Source organism: Mchenga conophoros, linkage group LG11 (assembly GCF_057382185.1).
Source record: "Mchenga conophoros isolate Kocher_MC1m ecotype Shallow Benthic linkage group LG11, M_conophoros_male_GT1.1, whole genome shotgun sequence".
NCBI lineage: Eukaryota > Metazoa > Chordata > Actinopteri > Cichliformes > Cichlidae > Mchenga > Mchenga conophoros.
In genome coordinates this window covers 4,135,721-4,146,178 of record NC_140536.1, presented here as the reverse complement: position 1 = coordinate 4,146,178, position 10,458 = coordinate 4,135,721, and the positions used below count along the sequence as shown (strand labels likewise).

Here is a 10,458-nt window from a genome sequence, read left to right as displayed (position 1 = left end):
CTGGCAAATGCAATTGCTTCTTCACATTTTTCCATTTGCCGTTTTCTGCTGTATGACACGATCCATACTGAGACATCCGCAAAGTTAAACAAAAGAACCACGACATTCACACATATCAAACTGTCCTTGTTAGGAACCTGATAAAGTAGATTTGGAGTCATGGAAAGCCTTCAGGGAGACTTCTCTTTCTTGATCAGATATGTCATGTAGGTCCTGCTTTTTTGTTGCCTTTACTGTGGAAGAGTGGTTCACCACTCTAAAAGATTCTGGCAGTGTGCATATCAGGCTTTGAATCAACTAATCTGGATGAACCAAAGAAGACAATTGCTTGATGGGAAGGAACGAAACCACCCCTACTGTCTGATTTGAAACCACAACTAGGACAGGTCTGGTATATCTCCACAGCAGTCACAAGAGCTGGCTGGATTTACTTAGGATGGGTCAATAGAACAGGTGAAAATTTCAATTGTTGTTGTTTTTCTCCTAAGCTGCTTTAAGAAAAAATATTTTAAACTCTCACTTTTAAAATGTATGACCTGATCTTCAGATTTCTTTTGGTCTCTGTAGATAATATCTCTGTTCTGTAGCGGTTACCAATTATCTGCATATAAATGAATGCAAGAACCCATCAATGATATTCACTTCATCTGTGCTGTATATGTTTAAAACTGTAATGAAAACTGTAATTCATATACAACTCTTTTAGATTTTCAATTGCTGAAGATTTCAGAACATATAGCTATTGTATAGGTACATAATACAGGGTATTAACCGACACAGTAGGTCTCAACTACAAATCCCACAGTTCTTTGCTAAGACTTAACCAGATCATATGACCAGGGAGCCGAAGCAGGTGGTTGGATCATATGATGTTGTCAGGCGAAGCTGAGGAAGAGCAGGATCTCTGAATCACTGAATCACAGCCCACATCAATCCCTACATTCAAAGGTAAAACTGGAGGAATCCCTCCTTTTCACCCTGCATTTTTCAGCCTGTAGTGACTGTTTTAATGCTCCAGCCTCACACCGAGGCAGGAGGAAGAGGGGAGGAGATTAGTAGGGAGGAGAGTAGAAACAAAGATGAGGGGGATGGGAGGCCATCAGAGATGCCTTTTCGTTGCTTTCTGCAGACAACAAGAGAGCAGATGTTTGTTGAAATCTTTCTGCTGTAAACATATTGTGCCTGTAGGCTAAGTGAGGAGCGTGTGCTTGTAACGTTGTATGGATGCCATATTCTTTGAGATGTTCAGAGAAAGGATGGATGTGTGATAGTTATACTCACTTTCTCTTTTAAGAGCTCTCTCTGATAAAAGCTATCTGTTGTGTCTGTGATCATGTCATCCCTGGATAGTTCCTGTTTCCTGCTCTTATTTTTATTATTCTTGCGAAAGTAGGTTTGGGAATTAACCGGTTGCTTTTTGGACAGTGTTTTAGCATTCAATTTCGTATCATTTAACAATGTTAAGGAGCCAGACAGCCCCTTTAATGGGCCTGTTTTTCAGGCTGGAACATGTTTTTATATTGTGTTTATACTTTAGACTTAAATATGAAAACACTGAAGGGCAGGCGCCCTGGAGATAGGTCACTTTGCTCAGTTTGCCATAGCAATTTAGCATGTCACATGTGTTTATGGGAGTAGATTAACTTTAGGTTTATGTTGCAAATAGATATATCTATCTTCTTCTTAAGTGTTTGATCTTTTAGGGTGGTATGACATGCCCAATATGAAGCTACACTCTATATCTGGCTAGCTTAGCTTAGCATGTAGACACACATAAAGAGTTAGAAACAGCAGATACACCTAAATGACAGAAATGGCTAATAGCTTTAGCAAATTTACTGGGCGAGCATCTCCTGGCTGGAATTTCACAACAGCATAATAAAAAGCCTGTTATTAAGAGGAATTTTGAATCTCTCTAAGAATCCATTAAAAATGGCAAAACCTGCTGGCACCATGGGACTTACATGCTGACAGCTGTGTGTGTAGTACACATGATGCCAGCTAAAGTATCATGTAGTACATTTGCTAACTCTTTCCTAGCAAAAGAGCAAAGACACATTAATCCAGCTAGTAATTTGAAATACTGTAGATGATAAAAGTCTCATATGTGTATCCCCAAAAAAAAGGAGATATTGAACATAAAGACTATTAGAGATCATTTTCTTGTCTTTTCACCATATGAATAGAATAGAATAGCCTTTATTGTCATTGTACAGAGTACAATGAAATTGGACTCCCTCGGTGCAAGATTCAATAATAAATATAAATGTAAAATATAAAAAGTACAATAAAACAATCGCAAGTACTCAAACAATAGTAAGTACGATATATACAGGATAGCAGCATTAATATAATAACAGTATGAATAGCAGCATAATATAATGGCAGTGACGGTATGGTATAGCTAAGCAGGTTCAATTGTTTTTGTGCTTATTTACTACGGTGATAGCTCTGGGAAAGAAGCTATCCCTGAATCTGTTTGTCCTGGTTTTATGTGACCTGTACCGTTGGCCTGACGGTAATAGTTCAAACAGTTGGTTGCTGGGGTGAGAGTAGTCCTTGATGATATTGCCAGCTCTGCTGAGGTACCGGGAGTTTGCAGTGACCTCCAGGCTGGGCAGAGAGCAGCCAGTGATCTTCTGGGCTGTGTTGATGCCCCTCTGCAGTACTTTCCTGTCTGCAGCTGAGCACCCTGCATACCATGTTGTTATGCCGTACGTTAGGATGCTCTCTATGGTGGCTCTGTAAAATGTCACCAGCAGCCTCTCCTATATGGTAGGCTATATGGTAGGTCTAGATCATAGTTGTGTTATGGGTTCAGTGCTCTTATCATGGAGTTATATTTTGAGAAACTGACTTTCAGTTTTCTTTTTAGAGTTGCTGCTGTATAAGCTGCTGTAGAGCATGCATGGTCTAAAAAAAAAAAGTAGCTGAGAAAACAATCTGCCCTCAAGGTTCTGGAACTTTTAATTATGTCACATAAGCCTTTGAGAATATGACAACGATGCACCACTGAACAATTGACATCCTGCTACACATCGTTGGGCTGACTCAGTCTCATCTACTGTCATCTACTCTCCCGTTTCTTCCTGTATTTTAATCTGTCTGCTATTTTTTAATGAAGTGATGAAGATGAAGAAAACTTGTTTTGGGATTTAGGCCCCTGTGTGGATTTCTGTTGTTCTTCCAATGGCTTGACAACACTTTTGGTAGTTAATGCATCAAAACAAATTATTACATTTAGTCTTTCTCTGAGTTGCTCGTGGAGGTGGAAGTATTTCAGTAAACTGAATGAGTTACCTATCCTGTCTCTCTTGAGTAAGTGAAAATAAACATAGATTATGCAGTTCCCTTTAGGGTTTATGCATTGTAATGGTTCTTGTTTTGGATTTTCAGTCTGAAACATTGCAGTTTAGTCCAGTCTCAGTCTCAGTGCTTTTCCAGCCTCATATCTAAAAGCAGTAGGTAGCAGTTTTCAGCTCTGATAAAACCTACTGTGCACCACCTGTCCAGCACCAAACACAAATTTGACACAGCTAGAGTCAAATGCAAAATGTGTGAAAAAAAACAGTCAGAAAAGACTGTGGTGTCCTCCACCTGTAAAACCATTCTTGTTTTGGGTGTTGTCTCATTGTTGCCCCTGTATTGAATCTGTTGTTAATTTAATCAAAGCAGCTTAAACTGGTAACACCCCCTCTGCTACTGAAGTGAGCAGACTGATATTTCTGAAGTTGAATTTACTTTTTTGTTTGTGTTCCTTCTGTAGTTCTTTACCCATAAAGTCCGAAAGTCTCAGTTTAGTTTTCTGATTACTTTTAGGATATAACTGGTTAGTTCTGTTTGTGTCCATTTACCCTTAACCCCCGATCCCCACCCCCCACCTTTTTCCTGTTCCATGACTGACTTGTTGTGTCATTGACTTACTTGTGTATCTCCTCGCCCTATGTTCCCTGTGCTTTTTGTATTTGCATTCCTAGTGATTTTTGGTATTTGGATTGCCTTGCATTGTTCTTTGATGATTTTGGATTTCTGGACAACATTTATCTCTGAACTATCAATATCAAAAGCTCACTTTAAGTTTCATGCCTGTCTCCTGTTCAAATTAATCTACTGTAAAATTCGGGCAGTGTAATATCATAATACAAGTAACTAAAGGTCAAGGTCACTATACTAGTTTGGAAGAATACTCTACTAGTCTAGAACAAATGTTCTGTTGGACTCAATAATTATGTGAGCTTGAGTTGAATTATATGCAAAATAAGCAAGGGGGTTAAAAATACCCAATGACTGCAGTAACTATCGCAATTCCTGTCAAAATGAATACAGTATATTGACTCATCTGATGTAAAGGATGAAATCTGAACTAAAACACACCCAGAAATTCAGCTGTGTCAGCATGACATGACAGCTTAAATCTCCATTTCATTTGTAATGTTTACATATGGCTCCTATTCAGAACTGCCATCTGCTGTGGTATCTGCACAAATACATGATCATGCCTTGACATAACAGTTACAGCCCCAGTGCGTAAATAATTAGCTGTTGTTTGTCATTGCGAGATTATCCCAACAGTGAAAGGGTAGATCTATTGTCCACTGGCTATCATGCAGGTAACAGTAAACAACTGTTTATTTATATTTTCCTCCATATTTACTGACAAGTTCTGCCAAAAAAAACAAACAAAAAAATGGACAGAATGGTTTGCTGACTAAAATCTGATGTATTTCTAAACAGAAAATCACTCTCTCTCCCCCACCAGCCTGAGCATTGGATTATTCTGTGTTTTTTAATACATTTTTAATAGGTTTTAGGAAACAGCCTGTAACCATAGACTGTATATAAAACAAGGATCTAGTGACCCTGACATCAGCTTTTGGTTTTGTAATGTGCCGAAAAGACTGTTTGAATCAAAAGTTGGAGTACTAGTTATCAGCTAATGCTAGATAACTAGATTAAGAGTTTGCATCCAGTCTATGGGTACAATACAGAGACGACCATACCTGCTAGCCACAGACCTTTAAACATAACATTTTTACTTACCAAAACTCAAAAACTCAAGTAAACCCTGCTTGGAACATTTGTACCACATCATATTTTTCAGATATATGCACATTTTTCACATTTCTTTCATCTAAGAAATATTGTAAAATACAAAAAACAAACAAACCTCTACACCTTGGACCTTTTAGTACATTTTCATTTTCTCCCATGCAGTATTGTAACTCACTTTTCATGATTACCACTCAAGCCTCCTTGCACCTGAACTGGTTCAGAATGCAACAGTTATAATGTTTTAGCAAAAACTAGCAAGCAATAACCTATCCCCCTTGCTTATGGTACCCTTCACTGGGTTTCAGTGAAATTCAGAATTTACTTTGCAGTTTTATTAATCCCATAGCAAGCATTTCATGAGAGGCAGGAATGGTATTTCAGCAGTCTAATCCTTCTAATCACCTGACCACGGCCGTTTAACTGTAAGACACATTTTAATTCCAGAGGCGATCACACTTTTGAGGTTGTAGCTCCTAAACAGGTCATCACTTCATTCACTTTAATTAACTGCTAGAAAGTTGTTCTTATAGATTTACTTAAACATTTTTCTGTGGTTCACATTGTTGCTTGTATGTCAGTATGTATGTTTGAATGTATATAACAACATGTGCACATATATATGTACTGTATGTTGGATAAGGGATGAGTGCATTTCTTAAATGTCTTAATGTTCTTAGAGAATTCAGTGGCCTAAGACCTGCCTATATGGTCATGATATTGTGTGTTTTTTGACTCAAGAAGTGACAATAAGCTTAAATAAAATTCTGTCATCACAAGCTCTGGTACTTTAGGTATCTGATGAAAATCCCACTCTCTCACATCCATCTGGGAAAACATGGCACTCTGATGCTGGCAATGCTTCAGGTTGGGTGGAAGTTATGTGGGAGGAGATTGTGCAGGCTATGCTTGCTACGATCATAATCCAGGTCTGGATAAGTGATGCAAAACTAAGAGCTGAATTAAGTAACGAGATGTATGTGGTAGAGCCTTTAAGACTTGTAAGATCCAGGTAGGATGTACTACAGATCAGACTGTTACTGCATATCCCAACACCCACAGTGCAATCTGTTTCTGGACCACCTGCTGAACAGGAGTATGCTTTCAGTCCCCAGTCCTCAGTTACAGCAATATTCTAACCGTGTCATGTGTCCATAACAATTTGTCCCTTGCATTTTTTTCACAACAGTCATCCAGGTTTTATCCCCAGGGGGTCAGTTAATATTACTGGTACTATTTCACTTACACACAAGGATTAGTCTTTATTTGTTTCTTGTACTAAAGTAGTTTTTAGTGACTAAAATTATCTAGCAAGTAAAGGCAAGATTGAAAAGGAAGTGAAGAAAAGCCAAACAACAAGGTTCCAGCAAGATACAAACTAGTTTGTCTAAACTGCAACCAACACCTAATCTAGACTTTCTGGGTCTCTAAAAGGGTATTGGCTGGTGCATCACCCAAGTGTGACACCATAGGTGTAGTGGATAGATACAGAGGTGGTATCTCATAAATCAGCATTAAGAATGTCTGGTGTCTCTGTGATACAGATTATACCATGATAGTGTATTTCCACTGATACAACATGACAGCAGTCAATTTTCCACTGCAACATGGAGCATTTTTACTCAACATCAATTTTACAAGGAAATTACCAAAAAGGTTTTTGAATTGTGAAACTGAAAGAACATTTTTCGAGCTTACTGCAGCATAAGCTTATTTTGGACACACTGTACTTTTGTTAGTTATATAACCACAATCCCCAAAATGATGCTCTATAAAATGTAAATAAAAAATGATTCACAAATTTCACACACCCACATTTGTTTCACATTAGAACATAAAAGATGTATCACCTGTTTAAACTGAGACATTTTACTAGATGATAAAAAAAAATACAAATTTATTTTAAATTTGATGTCAGCAACATGTCTCAAAAAAGTTGGGTGGGGAAACAAAATGCTGGAAAATTAAAACAGCTCAACAAATATTGTATAAGTTATTAGGTTACCTGGCAACAGGTGAATAGCATGGTTGGTTATAAAAACTACATCTTAGAGAGGCAGAATTTTTAAAAAGTAAGTAAAGGCAGAGGTTCTAAAAAAAGTACATGATAGCATCAAAACAATACAGAGAATATGGAGAAATGGCCAATATTGACAGCCCCTGATCTTCAGTACTGCATTTTAAAAAAAGGCATGTCAGAAAGGATTCTGTCAACGAAAAAATTGCATAGGGTCAGGAACACCTGCAGAAATCTTGGTCATAGTTCACCATGCTATGCACAAATGCTTAACATTTAAGCTCTTTAAGGAATGAAGAAGCCATATGCAAACATGACCTGGAAATGCCACCATTGCCTCTGGGCCAAAGCTCATTTAAAACAGACTAAGGCAATGTGGAAAACTGTTGCGGGGTCACTTAAATCGAAATTTGAAATTCTATTTGGAAAACATGGGCGCCACATATTCTGGACTAAAGAGAAGAGGATATTTAATCATCACTTTTATCATCGTGCACCTCTGGTGATTTGGGGATACATCAGTGCCCATGGAACTGGCAGCTTGTACATGCGGAAAGGCACCAGCTGTACTGAAAGTTATACACCAGTTTTAGAGCAGCATATACTCACATTCAAATTGGGGAAGCTCATTGCTTATTTCAGCAGGAATGCTGAACCACACACTGCGTCTATTACAACAAAATGGCTTCATAGTACACACAATAGAAAGTTAATAATGTATTGAAAAATGTGACAAAGAACAGTCACGAGTGTTGAACTGCTGTATTTCTGTAGCAAAATTCTATTTCCAGTTCCCAGAAATTACAGACTGCTCTTAAAAGAAGAGGGGATGACACTGTCCTAAACATGGTACTGTTCCAACTGTTTTGCAATGTGTTGCTGCCATCAAATTCAAATTAATTTAATATTTTTCTTAAAATGCAACTTTCTCTCACATTAAATTTTTATGTTTTCTGTTGGGAATAAAATATTAGTTTTTTTAGTCCACTCAGACTTGCATGTTTCTTATGTACAACACTGTAAAGTTTAATTATAGCCAACAGGATGTAATCTCACCTTTACCCTTGTTGTAACACGGTGCATCATATTGGTATGCAAACATTTTCTTTCTGCGACTCAGAGAATGAGCATTGTAGCTCACCTAATAATGTAAGTAGCTGACTTGAATGCTAAATGGCAACAGAGACCCCTTGCTAAGGACAGGGTAGAAAAGGAAAGGAGGCCTTTTCTGGATTTAATTTGTGGATTCAGGGAGACAAGAGGCCCTGCCCTCAGAGATAACAAGGCCGGGCTCTGTGATGTGTGAATAATGGCTGGACAGAGGTTTAGAAATCATTAGAATAATCAGTCCTGATGTGGATGGAGATGGACCAATACAAGGGATGCCTAGTGATGGCTGATGTACTAATTAAAATGCTGCTGGTGCACTGTTCTCGTTTTCCACAACGCAGACATACTCTGTACCAACCTCTGCCTGGGAGTTTTGTTTTAATATGCTCCTGCTCATTGTTCCATCCTGATTTGCCTATTAAATTTTATTCATTCATTCATTCATTCATTAGAATTACATGTTTTTTCTTGTTCTCCGTTGTAGCGGAGCGCTGCTGGAGAGTTTTGATTGAGCAGCATTTTACCTTTTCTTTCAGTCGTACAGTTAATCTTTCAGCAGCATTTAAGCTGTAAGTCATTGCTGCTGTTGAGTATTCAGCATTTTTGAGGTTTTATTGCAGTCGGCTACTCATCTTGCTGTCTGCCAGATTGGAAACTCCATTGATCATATCAGATTTGTTAAGTAATTGATTGTTACTGGTTATTAACCTTCCAGAACTTTGGACCCACTTGCCAGCCACTGAGAACAGCCTGTAATCAGTCACAACTGGCAGCCGCTAATGAAATTAGTTCCTGGTTCTGCCTCACAACTTTGTTTGTTCCACAAAGTATTGGCAAGGGCATAGAGATGCCATGGTTTACTCTCCCCAGAGAATGAAGTGATAGAACAACAGAATGCAGATAATGAGCTGCTGCGTCATTGTTGTCACTTTGTAATTACTCATGTGTCTGACCAAAATATAGAGAACATTAAAAGTTATACTTTTTTAACTACCATCGACAGAGAGGATGAAGACATGGACATGATCACTGCACAAAAAACCAGCTTTACGGGCCATTATGGGCCATTCAGCATCCATCCATGCACCCAACTAACTTGCCTAGATTTGGCATTTTGTAATTCTATCATTGATAAAACAATGTCTTAAAACTTCAATACTTTAGAACAAGCGATAACTGTAAATATTGAAATCGTGGCCCTTGCCCTTTCTCGAATTGCACATTATACCTTACGTGTAAAGCTTCTCTTTGACCTGGGAGCTTGAAGGGTGAGCTTTCATGTTTGCTTCAGCATGCAACAGTTCCTGGAATTTGTCTGTACGTATTTATATAGTTAAAGCCAAGAAATCACTAGTGACCAAGGAATGTATGAAGTACATTCCAGGGGCCAGAAACAATTAAGCTAGGTGTCTTATATGCATTTATGTGTAAATGTGTTAGTGAAGCCTCTTTAATCCTCTAAAGCCTGACCTGTCGCTGGCATCAGACATTTTTCAATGGGGCGATCGTGGCTCAAGAGTTGGCAGTTTGTCTTGTAATTGGAAGGTTGCCGGTTCGAGCCCCGGCTCCGACAGTCTCGGTTGTTGTGTCCTTGGGCAAGACACTTCACCCGTTGCCTACTGGTGGTGGTCAGAGGGCCCGGTGGCGCCAGTGTCCGGCAGCCTCACCTCTGTCAGTGCGCCCCAGGGCAGCTGTTACTCCCGTAACTCCTGAACCATTTCTTCACTTGGAAAGAATTCCAACTTCTGAAAGCACTGAACTGTGCTTTCAGTGATATTAGGGTTATTATGGTAATCCCAGACACAAGAGAGAGTGACTGAGCATGATGGAGGTCTCCTCGCTGCATATGACCCTGATACTGTGGCTTCTCTGAAAAACAAAGCCTTAAATCAAAAGTGCTTAACTCCCTGGTATAACTCAAAAACATACGCCTTAAAGGAAATAACCCACAAACCTAAGGGGAAATTTTTACCTAAATAAAAATTTTACTATTAGTGGAAAAAAAAATTCATAACCCTCCCACAGAGTCATCATTTTTAAAGCTACTTTCAGTACCGATATTTATTTAGTCTCTAAAATAAACCGGATAGGGAACATCTTTTGGAAGAATTGTGTTGGACAATGGTGATTATTTTTCTGCTGGCATGTTGAATTTATCAGCTATCTGTACTTTTTTACCTCTTAACACCCACTATTTCAGCAACAACTAGTTTGTGTAGCGCTACAATGTTAATAATGACACAAGAAAAATAATTTTGAAATCTGTTCTGTCCTTTCCTTTT

The 10,458-nt window shown here is 38.5% G+C and overlaps 1 protein-coding gene across 4 annotated transcripts in view; it reads left to right on the top strand.

The window, feature by feature from the left end:
* Window positions 1–846: 846 nt before the first annotated feature.
* tsnare1 (T-SNARE Domain Containing 1) overlaps window positions 847–10,458 on the top strand; it is a 314,760-nt gene continuing 305,148 nt past the window's right edge. For all 4 annotated transcript variants that reach the window (XM_085290554.1, XM_085290558.1, XM_085290555.1 and 1 more), the window contains exon 1: window positions 847–948. The gene's annotated coding sequence lies outside the window, so the exon portion shown is untranslated. The remainder of the gene's footprint in view (window positions 949–10,458) is intronic.